Source organism: Euphorbia lathyris, chromosome 4 (genome assembly GCF_963576675.1).
Source record: "Euphorbia lathyris chromosome 4, ddEupLath1.1, whole genome shotgun sequence".
Taxonomy (NCBI): Eukaryota; Viridiplantae; Streptophyta; class Magnoliopsida; order Malpighiales; family Euphorbiaceae; genus Euphorbia; species Euphorbia lathyris.
The window spans coordinates 53495700-53508328 of NC_088913.1; the positions used below are offsets into that span (position 1 = coordinate 53495700).

The window sequence follows — 12629 nt, forward strand, 5'->3', positions numbered from 1 at the left end:
TGGTGGAGCGGAACTTCGATGGAATGCCGGAACAACCGAACAAGCTCTCGAGGTGGAGAGTTTAGCTACAAAAACTGAATCTATACTACAACAAGTAACAAAACAAGTATAGTTTGCTCTCTAGTATGTAAATTATTTCTTAGTGTCAAATGAAGTTCAAGAGCTTCTTATTTATAGACATCAAGCAAGAGCAAGTTTGTAATTTCACAAAGCACAAGTATGGAGAAACATTATTTGGTGCAGAAATCCCATGATACGCCCCGCGTAAATTGGTCTACGCCCCGCGTAAATGCCCATTTCGTCAGAAATCTCCTGCATGTGGACCAATTCGTTGTCTTGTTGTCTCAAGCACGCCCTGCGTAAAGGATTGTACGCCCCGCGTGTTTGAGTCTCTGAAGTTTTATTGCTTGAATTGGTTATTTTACGCCGTGCGTAGCTGAAGTACGCCCCGCGTAAAAGAGTCTCTGATCTTTTTACGTTGAAGAACTGCCTTTTACGCCCCGCGTATATGGTGATACGCCCCGCTTATGGAGAGTTGACTCTGAGAGACAATGCAGTCTGACTTTCAGGATTAGGCCAATTATTGCCGACATGTGTCATACGCCCCGCGTAGAGTGGCATACGCCCCGCGTATCCTGAGTCAGTTCCACATGGCTTCTACGGATAAGGCAATCATTACCGACACCATGTTTCACGCCCCGCGTAGAGGATTATACGCCCCGCGTATGGAGTGGGTTTTTGCTCCTTTCTCGTACCTGAAATACAAAACTTGAGAGCCGAGTTAGCTTGACGTTTTTATTTCCTAAACTAATCAAAAACGAGGAAAATAAACTGAAAGTACGAGATTTATTTTTATTTCTTTATTTTATCAAAAACATTTTATTTTTATAATTAAACTTATTTATTTTATCCAAAATCAACCCGTAAATTACGCTAAAAGATTGGGGTAAAATACCCCTATCAAACCTCCTCGGACTTTAAAGTTTTACTTGTCCTCAAGTAAAAGAAATCGAAAGACAAAGGATTGAGAAAATTAAGAAACAAACCGAAGGTTGGTTTTGCCAAGTGCGTGATTTCAAAGTTATGGTTTTGTGCAAAGGTTTTGGTAAGTACCTACGCAAACAATTGAGTACAAAAACTTGTTTGAAATCTCCATGATCAAGATTTAATAGGCAATATTAACGGGGGTTGATTATCTTTTGAGAACCCGATAGTACCTCACCAAGGGATTTTGCTCTTACGCTCAATTTTAGGTGGGTCGGTGTTTTAGCACTCTTCTTTGCACTTACTCGAGATCATGTTGAATTTGCATTTTTATCCGGGTTTTTCCTCCTAAAATATGGTTAGGCAATATTAAAAATGAACCCGGAGGGGGGTTGTAATGTGGGTGGCTTCTTTAGTGGTTATTTTAAAGAAACTCGAGTTCAAAAATACCGCTTTGTGATTGCACCCTATCATTACTTATTTCGGCCTTGGCGAATTTTACAAGATATACTTCAAAATTGCTTGGGTGGAGCTTGAGAATGCCTTTTTATTTTTATCGTATCCTTTGTTTTGACAGAGGCACAAAAACAATATTTTGAAAACTTATGGTGCTCATTTGCTAAGGCCGTGACTTATTTCGGGTAATTCGGGTGCACTTTGATTATGTCGGTAATTGAACAAGAGGAAAAAGGGTTAAATGTTAGGAGGGTATTAATAAAAAAAGTTGGTTAATAGGCTCGAGGGGGTTTCCTAATGTTCAATGAAAATGAGAAAAATAAATTAAGAAGAATTAGCCTAAGTGGGTTCGGTTTATCATCTATTGCCTTTTTACCACAATAAGTGTACTTAACCCGATATTGGATGCAAATTCTATGAGTCGAGTGAAGTCAAAGCTCTCGAAAAATTGTGAAAGAATTAGAGTTCTCGTACGAACTCTTTTAGGCTAAAAAATACCTCACAAAGATTCGGGTTTAAATTGTGTACTATCAAGTTTTCGCTAAATTCTCAACTATCCCGTTTTTATTGCCTTTTTAAAGTTTATTATGGAGGTAACATTTGGGTTAAGACTCAATGTCTTAGTTTAGTACCAATCCTAATTTTTGCACAAATTCCCTAACTTTAAGATCGAGACTAAAATTTCTTAATCGAATCATTCCTTTATGTTCCGACACTTTTATTTTTGATGACAAATAACAGAACTTTAATTAATTTCCGAAGGAGGGATAATGTGTCGAGAAAATTTAAGAGAGTAAATAAATGAGTCTAATTATTTTGTTGTTATTAAATTTTTATTTTTGTTTTTGGTAGTGCAAACCAAACTAAAAGTGCGGGGTTGCACGGCCCTCCGCGTTATTTAAAATGACGCCTATTCCAAGGGCGTCGCAAAAAGAAACTAAAACAAAAAGAAAAATAAGGCTAAGGAAGAGAAAGAAGAAGACCCTTAGTGGTCAGGGACCCTACGCGAGGCGTGCCCAGGGTGGCGCCCCGCGTAGGGTGGCATTTTTAATGCGTTTTGAGTCAGAGACTCAAATACGCATGGCGTAATGGCGGGGGCGCCCCGCGTAAGGTGGTGTTTTTATTGTATTTGGAGTCAGAGACTCAAATACGCGGGGCGCAGTAGGGGACGCCCCGCGTGTTTAAGTTTCTGAACTTGAGGAACCATGGAAAGGAACTCATACGCGGGGTGTAAGAGGGGGTACGCCCTGCGTAAAAGGTGTCCATTGTAGAATTTTGGACCAGAGGCACAAAGACGCGGGCGTGCATAGGAAGACGCCCCACGTATTGTGTCGAATTGGGATTTGGCTTTCCGTGGCTGGGAAGCAAAACAAAGAAAACAAGGAAAAATTGAACAGATATATACAGGGAGTTTGAGAGAGTCAAACCAATGCTACGTTTAGAGTCAGAGTAGCTCGACTTTCCTTTGCGATGTGCAAGCTTACGGTGGTGCGAGGAGTGTGGTTTCGCCTTGTTGTGGAAAAACGCCGCCGCAGTATATCTTTAGACGGTGGCCATTGACCCGTAGGGTTGCATTGTCGGGACCTTGGATTTCACATGCTCCGGAGGGGTGCACACTGATGACGGTGTATGGTCCCGACCACCGACTTTTCAATTTTTCGGGAAATAACCGGAGGCGAGAATTATAGAGGAGAACTTGATCTCCCTTGTTGAACTCCCGAACTTGGATGTGTTTGTCGTGCCACCGCTTGGTACGTTCTTTGTAGAGTTTGGCATTTTCGTATGACCCTAAGCGGAGTTCATCAAGAGTATTGAGTTGGAGGAGGCGGTGTTCTCCCGCAGCCTGCATGTCAAAATTTAAAAATTTCAGCGCCCAATAGGCTTTATGTTCTAATTCCACGGGCAAATGGCACGACTTTCCAAAAACTAGACGATAAAGGGACATCTCGATGGGCGTCTTAAACGCCGTGCGGTAAGCCCAAAGAGCATCATCGAGCTTCAAGCTCCAGTCTTTTCTAGAGGAGTTAACCGTTTTTTCTAAAATACGTTTTAACTCTCGGTTAGAAACCTCAACTTGTCCACTAGTTTGCGGGTGGTAGGGTGCAGAGACTCGGTGTGCAACCCCATATTTAAGTAAGAGTTGATCGAATTGTCGGTTGCAAAAGTGGGAACCCCCGTCGCTAATGATAGTCCGAGGGGTTTCGAACCGAGTGAAAATGTTTTTCTTTATGAATTTCCCTACCGCCTTAGAGTCGTTTGAAGGTAAGGCAATGGCCTCCACCCATTTGGAGACATAGTCAACCGCTACAAGAATGTAAGCGTTGTTATACGACTTAGGGAAGGGTCCCATGAAGTCTATCCCCCAAACGTCAAAAAGTTCGCAAACTAAGATCCCTTGTTGGAGCATTTCGTGTTTTCGGGAAATGTTTCCGCTCCTTTGACAAGCGTCACATGATTTGACGAAGTCTTGGGAATCTTTGGACAAAGTAGGCCAATAAAACCCATATTGTAAGACTTTTGCCATAGTCCGACTAGGGCCAAATGGCCCCCCGGCTCTTGGGTGTGACACATATGTAACACATGATTAACCTCTTCTTCCGGTATACACCTACGAATAATGTTATCGGCACAAGATTTGAACAGATAGGGTTCTTCCCAAAAATAATGCTTAGCATCATGAAAGAATTTCTTACGCTGCTCATATATAAGGTGCGGGGGAAGAATATTATCGGCTTTGTAGTTTGCCATATCGGCATACCAAGGTAAAGATGTTACCGCGTAGAGTGCTTCGTCGGGAAAGGTCTCCTTAATCTCAACAGCTTCCGAAGATTCACCTTGCTCGCCTTGTAAGCGAGAGAGATGATCGGCCACAACATTCTCCACTCCTTTTTTATCTTTGATCTCGATGTCGAATTCTTGTAGGAGTAGGATCCACCGTATCAAGCGTGGTTTGGCATCCTGCTTAGTCATCAAGTACTTGAGAGCTGCGTGGTCAGTGTATACGATAATTTTGGATAACACAAGATATGACCTAAATTTATCGAAAGCAAAAACAACGGCAAGCATCTCCTTTTCCGTGATGGAATAGTTTTGTTGGGCCTCATTGAGCGTTTTGCTCGCATAATAGATAGGGCGAAAGAGTTTATCCACCCGTTGGCCCAAACAAGCGCCTACCGCCAAATCACTCGCATCACACATGAGTTCAAAGGGGAGGTTCCAATCGGGTTTCACCATGATAGGTGCATTAACTAGTTTTTCCTTTAGCATATTAAATGCACGTAAACATTCGGGGGAAAAACTAAATTCCCCATCCTTTGCAAGGAGTTGGGTCAAGGGGGTTGCTATCTTAGAGAAATCCTTGATGAATCGTCTATAGAACCCCGCATGACCCAAGAAACTCCGAATTCCCTTAACGTTGATTGGTGGAGGTAGTTTTTCAACTACCTCGATCTTGGCCGGATCGACCTCGATCCCCTCCCCGGACACCTTGTGTCCCAAAACAATGCAATCTTGAACCATAAATTGACATTTTTCCCAACTGAGCGCAAGGTTAGTGTCTTCGCAACGTTGGAGGACCTTATCAAGATTACTTAAACAAATTTCAAAGGACGACCCAAAAACAGAAAAATCGTCCATGAAGACTTCCATGAAATCCTCAATCATTTCGGATAATATAGCCGTCATGCACCTTTGAAAGGTGGCGGGGGCGTTACAAAGCCCAAATGGCATCCGCCTATATGCAAATGTCCCATACGGACAAGTGAATGTCGTTTTTTCCTGATCCGAAGGATCGACGGGAATTTGCATATAACCGAATAAGCCATCGAGGGTGCAAAAGAATTTATGACCCGCCATTCTTTCCAACATTTGGTCGATGAACGGCAAGGGAAAATGATCTTTTCGGGTGGCTTCATTAAGTTTTCTATAATCAATGCATACTCGCCACCCGGTTACTTTCCGCGTGGGGATTAATTCCCTTTGATAATTTTCCGTCACCGTTGTGCCCCCCTTTTTGGGAACACATTGGACCGGGCTAACCCATGGACTATCGGAGATAGGAAAGATTATACCTGCGTCGAGGAGTTTGATTACCTCGGCCTTCACTACCTCTTTCATATTGGGGTTAAGCCGTCGTTGCGGCTGCACGGAGGGCTTGACTTTATCCTCCATAAAGATGCGGTGTGTGCAAATGGTGGGGCTGATCCCTTTTATATCGTGAATGGTCCACCCAAATGTGCCTTTATGTTTTTGTAATACCGCAATTAATGCTTCCTCCATTTCCGCTGTCAAAAGCGAAGAAATAACAACTGGTAAGAAATTAGGAGGTTGCAAAAATACGTATTTTAAATTAGGAGGCAAGGGTTTGAGTTCCAAAGTTGGAGGCTCCTCAAGGGAGGTCTTCGGCTTTGCTTTGCTATCCCGGTCTAAACCCTCAAACCGGCTCCTTGCCAACAGACATCGTTCTATTTCGGAGGAGTATTCAAACGGCTTGTTCAATGGCTCCTCATCCAAATGCTCAATACCATCTATTTCCGAAGAGGTTCCCGCGGAAGACCTATTACAAAATTCTTCAACAAAAAGATCAATGTAGTCCACGAAATTTACAGAATTACAATCCGCCATGGTATTAGATGGAAATTTCATGGATTTATACACGTTAAATTCTACCTCTTCGTCTTGCAACCGTAGGATGAGCTTACCTTCGTGGACGTCAATGAGAGTCCTACCTGTTACAAGGAATGGTCATCCTAGGAGGATTGGTACCGAATCGTCTTCCGCCATATCGAGCACTACAAAATCGGCGGGGAAAATGAACTTGTCCACTTTCACTAAGACATCCTCCACAATTCCTTTTGGCCGGGCAATGGATCTATCGGCCAGCTGAAGCGTCATATTGGTAGGCTTAGGTTCTCCTAAGCCGAGCTTCCTGAATACAGATAAAGGCATTAGATTGATGCTAGCACCTAAATCACATAAAGCTCTTCTAAACTCAACATTACCAATCGTGCATGGGATAGAAAAACTACCTAAATCCTTGAGTTTAGGTGGGAGTTTGTTCGTTATAATCACGGAGCATTCCTCCGTGAGAGCTACCGTCTCATTATAATCCAACTTCCTCTTTTTGGCGAAGATTTCTTTAAGAAACTTCGCATATGTGGGCATTTGCTCCAATGCTTCCGCAAGTGGAATGTTAATGTGAAGTTTCTTAAAGATTTCCAAAAACTTGCCGTATTGGTGATCCAATTTTTCCTTTTTAAGTCGTTGTGGAAAAGGGAGCTTCAGCACGTAAGCTCCAATTGGGTCACACATATTTTTATTCTTATCCAAGGAAGTTGAGGGTTTTGGATCCGAACCGGGGTTGCTTACCACTTCCGGTTCATTACTTACCTGTGGAGTGGGTGGAGTCGCCTTTGGAACCGATGGTTCCAAACCCTTACCACTATGGAGAGTTATTGCTTGTGCGGTCTCCCAATCTTTTGGTCTCGGGTTTTGTTCGGTGTTAGTCGGGGGAGACCCATGTTGTCTCCCTTGTTGTTGGCGACTTAATTGGGCCACTTGTTGTCCCAAGTCCCTACAAAATGCTTCGTTGTTAGCAAGACGGGAAGATATTTCTTTAAGAAGATAAATTACCATTGCGTCTTGCACATTGCTAGGAGGTTGTGATTTTTTCCCTTCTTGGTCATGAGGGAATCGGCCCAACCCTTGTTCCACAAATTTACCATGGGGTTCGGATGGGGGCTTCAATACATTCCACTCGTTATCATAAGATGGAATGTGTTGAAGCCTCCTTCCGTAATTATTATTGTTATGGTGGTGATAAGCATGCGTGTTAGGATAGGAGTTATAATGAGAATTATACCTTTGTTGTCCCCCTACATAACTTACGCTTTCGGTGTCACCGGCAAAAGGGCTTCCGACTTGACAATCCTTACCTTGGTGGCCACCACCACAGTGAGAGCACCCTAAGACTTGTGCTGAATTTTGGAGGCTCATTTGCACCATTAAGGCGTCCAGTTTCTTGTTCATTTCGATCATGAAGGTTGTGGGAGGCTTGTCTTCTACGGTAAAGGTTTGATGTTGCGAGGGTCCGGTAAGCCGATCTTCTTGCCATTGGACGCTTTTCCTAGCTAATTCGTGAATGAGCTCATACGCCTCGCTTGCCGATTTGCGAAACAAATCTCCACCTGCGGCGGAATCAACGGTTGCACGATTAGTAGGTGTTAGACCATGATAAAAAGTACTTACTAAATCATGCTTAGGGATATCGTGATGGGGACAGCTTCGGAGCAGCTTTCGGAACCTAGCCCAAGCTGAGTGGAGGGCCTCGTATCTAAGTTGCCGAAAGGAAGTGATATCTTTCCTCAATTTAACCGTTTTAGAGGGCGGGAAGTAGTAAGATATGAACTCCTTCTCGAGTTCCTTCCACGATGTGATCGATCCCGCCTCTAACGAGTGCAACCATTCCAACGCCTGTCCTGTCAAAGAAAAAGGAAATAGTTTTAGTTGGACGGCCTCAACTGGAACATTATTTTGCCGTGACGTTTCGGCACACAAAAGAAATTTATCAAGGTGTTCGTTAGGGTTTTCATGGGGTTCCCCTCCGAATTGACCGAATTGTTGAATTAATTGGATCATGCTAGTCTTTATTTCAAATGTGTCGGCCGGAATGGTGGGGGCAACGATTCCATGACAGATTTGAGGACGATGTGGAGCAAGAATTTCCAACATCGAACGCGTGTCGTTGCCTTCACCATTACGGTCATTATTCACGGGTTGTTCCGGCACCCTTTGGTTGATCCCGGGCTGGTTAGCTTCATCGTTGAGATTTGCCATTCTCTCTTTTCGAATCCTACAACGAGTACGTTCAATTTCGAGATCAATAGGAATAAGAGAATCACTTTTCGATCGGGTGTGCATAAAAAAAAGTATAAAAGGTTATCAACAAGAAAGAATAATGTTAGCCAAAATATATATAAACAATTTATATAAAAAGAATGCTTAAACTAACAATGAAACGTTTTTGTCTAATATTATAGGAGATTATAAATCCCCGGCAACGGCGCCAAAAACTTGATAGCGTGCGTGCCTAGGTAGAGTTTTCTAATTACGATTAAATGTGTATTGTGGTGAATGTGCTATGAATATGGATGTGATCTTTTAAATGTTCTTAACTCTACTAGATGCTATGGCTACTTAGGGGCAAGTGTACCCCGTCGTATCAAGTAATAATCCAGTTAAGACTGGGTATCAAATCCACGGGATTTATAATTACAAGTATTAGACGACTCGGTTTCGTATGTTATTTAAGAGGCGATTACTTTGGGGTGAAGCAAGATACAACTACACACTATCCTAACTATCGGCGACTCAGATTTGTGTAACTAAAACCCTATGAAGTGGGATGAATATTGATAAGTTATAACCGCGATAAATAATGACTCTAAATGTATACGGATAATAATTTACTCTTACAAAGACGACTAATTATAGTAGGACCGACCCGTGAAGCACTTAGACTACGTAATTCCTAGTCAAGGCGTGTCTAATACGGGGGAATTAGAAACTAGGGCCCGTAAGTTCCGTGGCTTGTCAGTTCCTACGGTTTCCGGTTTGTCACTTCCTTCCGGTAGGGAAACACCTATATAACTCCCTAAAGATAACCTGAATGGCGTCAGAAATCGCGTTCTCCTACACAATAGTCAATTATCAATATCAAAACAAGTAGCAAATATTAACACGTAAAGGGAAATAGAGATTATAAATCATGAAATTATAAATACGAAATGTATATAAATGGGATACAACGAAGCCTAGTACATAGGAAGAGTACAAGCTAATTAGCACGTAAAAGGGGAGAATCCGCCCTTGAAACTAGCTAATCGGACTCAAAGTCGTCTCCTAGGTCGTGGAGGTGGAACTCTCGAGCTTGGTGATGAATGGTGGAGCGGAACTTCGATGGAATGCCGGAACAACCGAACAAGCTCTCGAGGTGGAGAGTTTAGCTACAAAAACTGAATCTATACTACAACAAGTAACAAAACAAGTATAGTTTGCTCTCTAGTGTGTAAATTATTTCTTAGTGTCAAATGAAGTTCAAGAGCTTCTTATTTATAGACATCAAGCAAGGGCAAGTTTGTAATTTCACAAAGCACAAGTATGGAGCAGCATTATTTGGTGCAGAAATCCTATGATACGCCCCGCGTAAATTGGTCTACGCCCCGCGTAAATGCCTATTTCGTCAGAAATCTCCTGCATGTGGACCAATTCGTTGACTTGTTGTCTCAAGCACGCCCTGCGTAAAGGATTGTACGCCCCGCGTGTTTGAGTCTCTGAAGTTTTATTGCTTGAATTAGTGCTTTTACGCCGTGCGTAGCTGAAGTACGCCCCGCGTAAAAGAGTCTCTGATCTTTTTACGTTGAAGAACTGCCTTTTACGCCCCGCGTATATGGTGATACGCCCCGCGTATGGAGAGTTGACTCTGAGAGACAATGCAGTCTGACTTTCAGGATTAGGCCAATTATTGCCGACATGTGTCATACGCCCCACGTAGAGTGGCATACGCCCCGCGTATGCTGAGTCAGTTCCATATGGCTTCTGCGGATAAGGCAATCATTACCGACACCATGTTTCACGCCCCGCGTAGAGGATTATACGCCTCGCGTATGGAGTGGGTTTTTGCTCCTTTCTCGTACCTGAAATACAAAACTTGAGAGCCGAGTTAGCTTGACGTTTTTATTTCCTAAACTAATAAAAAACGAGGAAAATAAACTGAAAGTACGAGATTTATTTTTATTTCTTTATTTTATCAAAAACATTTTATTTTTATAATTAAACTTATTTATTTTATCCAAAATCAACCCGTAAATTACGCTAAAAGATAGGGGTAAAATACCCCTATCAAATCTTTATTTCCCTTTACGTGTTAGTGTTTGCTACTTGTTTTGATATTTGTATTTGATTATTGTGTAGGAGAACGCGATTTCCGACGCCATTCGGCCTATCCTTAGGGAGTTATATAGGTGTTGCCTTACCGGAAGTGACAAACCAAAAACCGTAGGAATTGACAAGCCACGGAACTTACGGGCCCTAGTTTCTAATTCCCCCGCATTAGACACGCCTTGACTAGGAATCACGTAGTCTAAGTGCTTCACGGGTCGGTCCTACTACACTTAGTCGTCTTTACAAGAGTAAATTATTATTCGTATACATTTAGAGTCGTTATTTATCGTGGTTATAACTTATCGTTATTCATCCTACTTCATAGGGTTTTAGCTACATAAATCTGTGTCGCCAATAGTTAGGGATAGTGTGTAGTTGTGTCTTACTTTACCCCAAAGTAATCACCGCTTAAATAACATACGAAACCGATTCGTCTAATACTTGTAATTATAAATCTCGTGGATTCGATACCCGGTCTTAACCAGATTATTACTTGATACGACGGGGTACACTTGCCCCTAAGTAGTCGTAGTGTCTAGTGGAGTTAGAACATTTAAAAGATCACATCCATATTCATAGCACATTCACCACAATACACATTTAGTCGTTATTGGAAAAACACCACACTACTAGCCGCGCGCATCAAGTTTTTGGCGCCGTTGCCGGGGATTTATAACATCTTGTAATATTAGACAAAAACGTTTTATTGTTAGTTTAAGCATTTGTAAATATTACTTTCTTTTTTGTGTGAATAATTTATTTTGTTTCGTGTTGTTACTAATGATTTGTTTCATGGTATGATGCCTCATAGTAGTCGTCTGTGGGACGACCTCATGGATGACGAATGTTCGCACCAACCATCAACCTCACAATTCGATGTGGTAATCTCTATGCTTAAAGACATTCATGAAAGATTATCTAACACTGAGGCATATTGTAGGGATTTGGGAAATCTACTTGCCAGATTGAAGTCTCCTCTTGATTCAGCCGCGGACGAATCAATTCGAGATACCAATCCGGTTGGTCAAAATGGAAAGCTCGAGTTAATTGAGTTTTCTCAAGAAGATTCTCCAAATAATAAAGGTTGTCTCAATTGCGAGGAAACGGACATCGATGAGCCGGTTGTGTGCGGACCCATGGAAATAAATCCAAAGTTAGAAGAGTTGGAGGTTCGTTCTACCTCAGAATATTTCGCTCTTTTTGAACTACCAAAGGAGTAAAAAAGGGAGCAAACTAAACTCTTCAATAATTTCTGTAAATATAGTTTTTGGTTTTTGTTAAATTTTTTTGAAGCTAACAATCCGTTTTGTAGGTACGGATTGTTTATTCAAGAATTTGCATTTCTAATGCGAATGGAAGCATACACCTAGGAGGAAATTCTAAGTCGAGCTCACCGACTATAAAGTAGCGCTTCTTGGGAGGCAACCCAAGCTCGAATAAAGTTTAATTTTATGTCTTTAATTTACCTTTTAAGTTTTTACATTTAAGTTATTATTGTGTGATTAATTATTTTTTCTTACATTTTATTAGGTGTTCGTGTAATTTTGTGTCAATTCGGTGGGGCGATTTGGAAGAGAATTGTAAGTATTGACGTTGGCAAAAATAAAACAAAAATGGGAAAAATGAAAAAATTATTTTATTTTATTTTTATTTTTTATATATAATATATTTATGTTGATTTTATAAAATTAAAAAAAAAGTGCTGCTGGCCGCTGCGGGGCGCGCATGCGCTGCCACAGCTCCAGGAGCTGCGGCACGCGGGGCGCGCAGGCGCTGCCACAGCTCCAGGAGCTGCGGCACGCGGGGTGCGCGCGGCAGCACACTCCGCGTGCAGCGCTGCCTAGCGCTGGGCACCACCGTTGTGCGACGCCCGCCGGCCGCAACGAGTTGAAATTTTATTTTTATTTTCTTTCTTTCTTCTCTAATTTTATTTTAATAAAAAAAATTATATATATATATAATAAAAAAAATCAAACATTAAATAAATTAATAAATTAATAAAAATATTTACATTAATAATCTTACACCCAATTTAAATTTTCAATTTTATATTTTAAATAAATGTCAACCAAGTTCGAGAATTGATACCTCGAATACTTCACAAGTCATTTCTTTCGGGGGCGGAGCATGTCATATCCACCACTATCGGAAGATGTTTGAGGGAGTTTTCTCTACCTTACTCTTTTTCTTTATACCTTGTGCTTCAAATTTCTTTCGCAATGTCGGAACTTATTGTGTTTTTAAGTGTG

The 12629-nt window shown here is 41.6% G+C and overlaps 1 pseudogene; it reads right to left on the reverse strand.

Moving 5' to 3' along the window:
* Positions 1 to 4386: 4386 nt before the first annotated feature.
* The window catches only part of LOC136227178 (uncharacterized), a 108024-nt pseudogene continuing 99781 nt past the window's right edge, over positions 4387 to 12629 (reverse strand).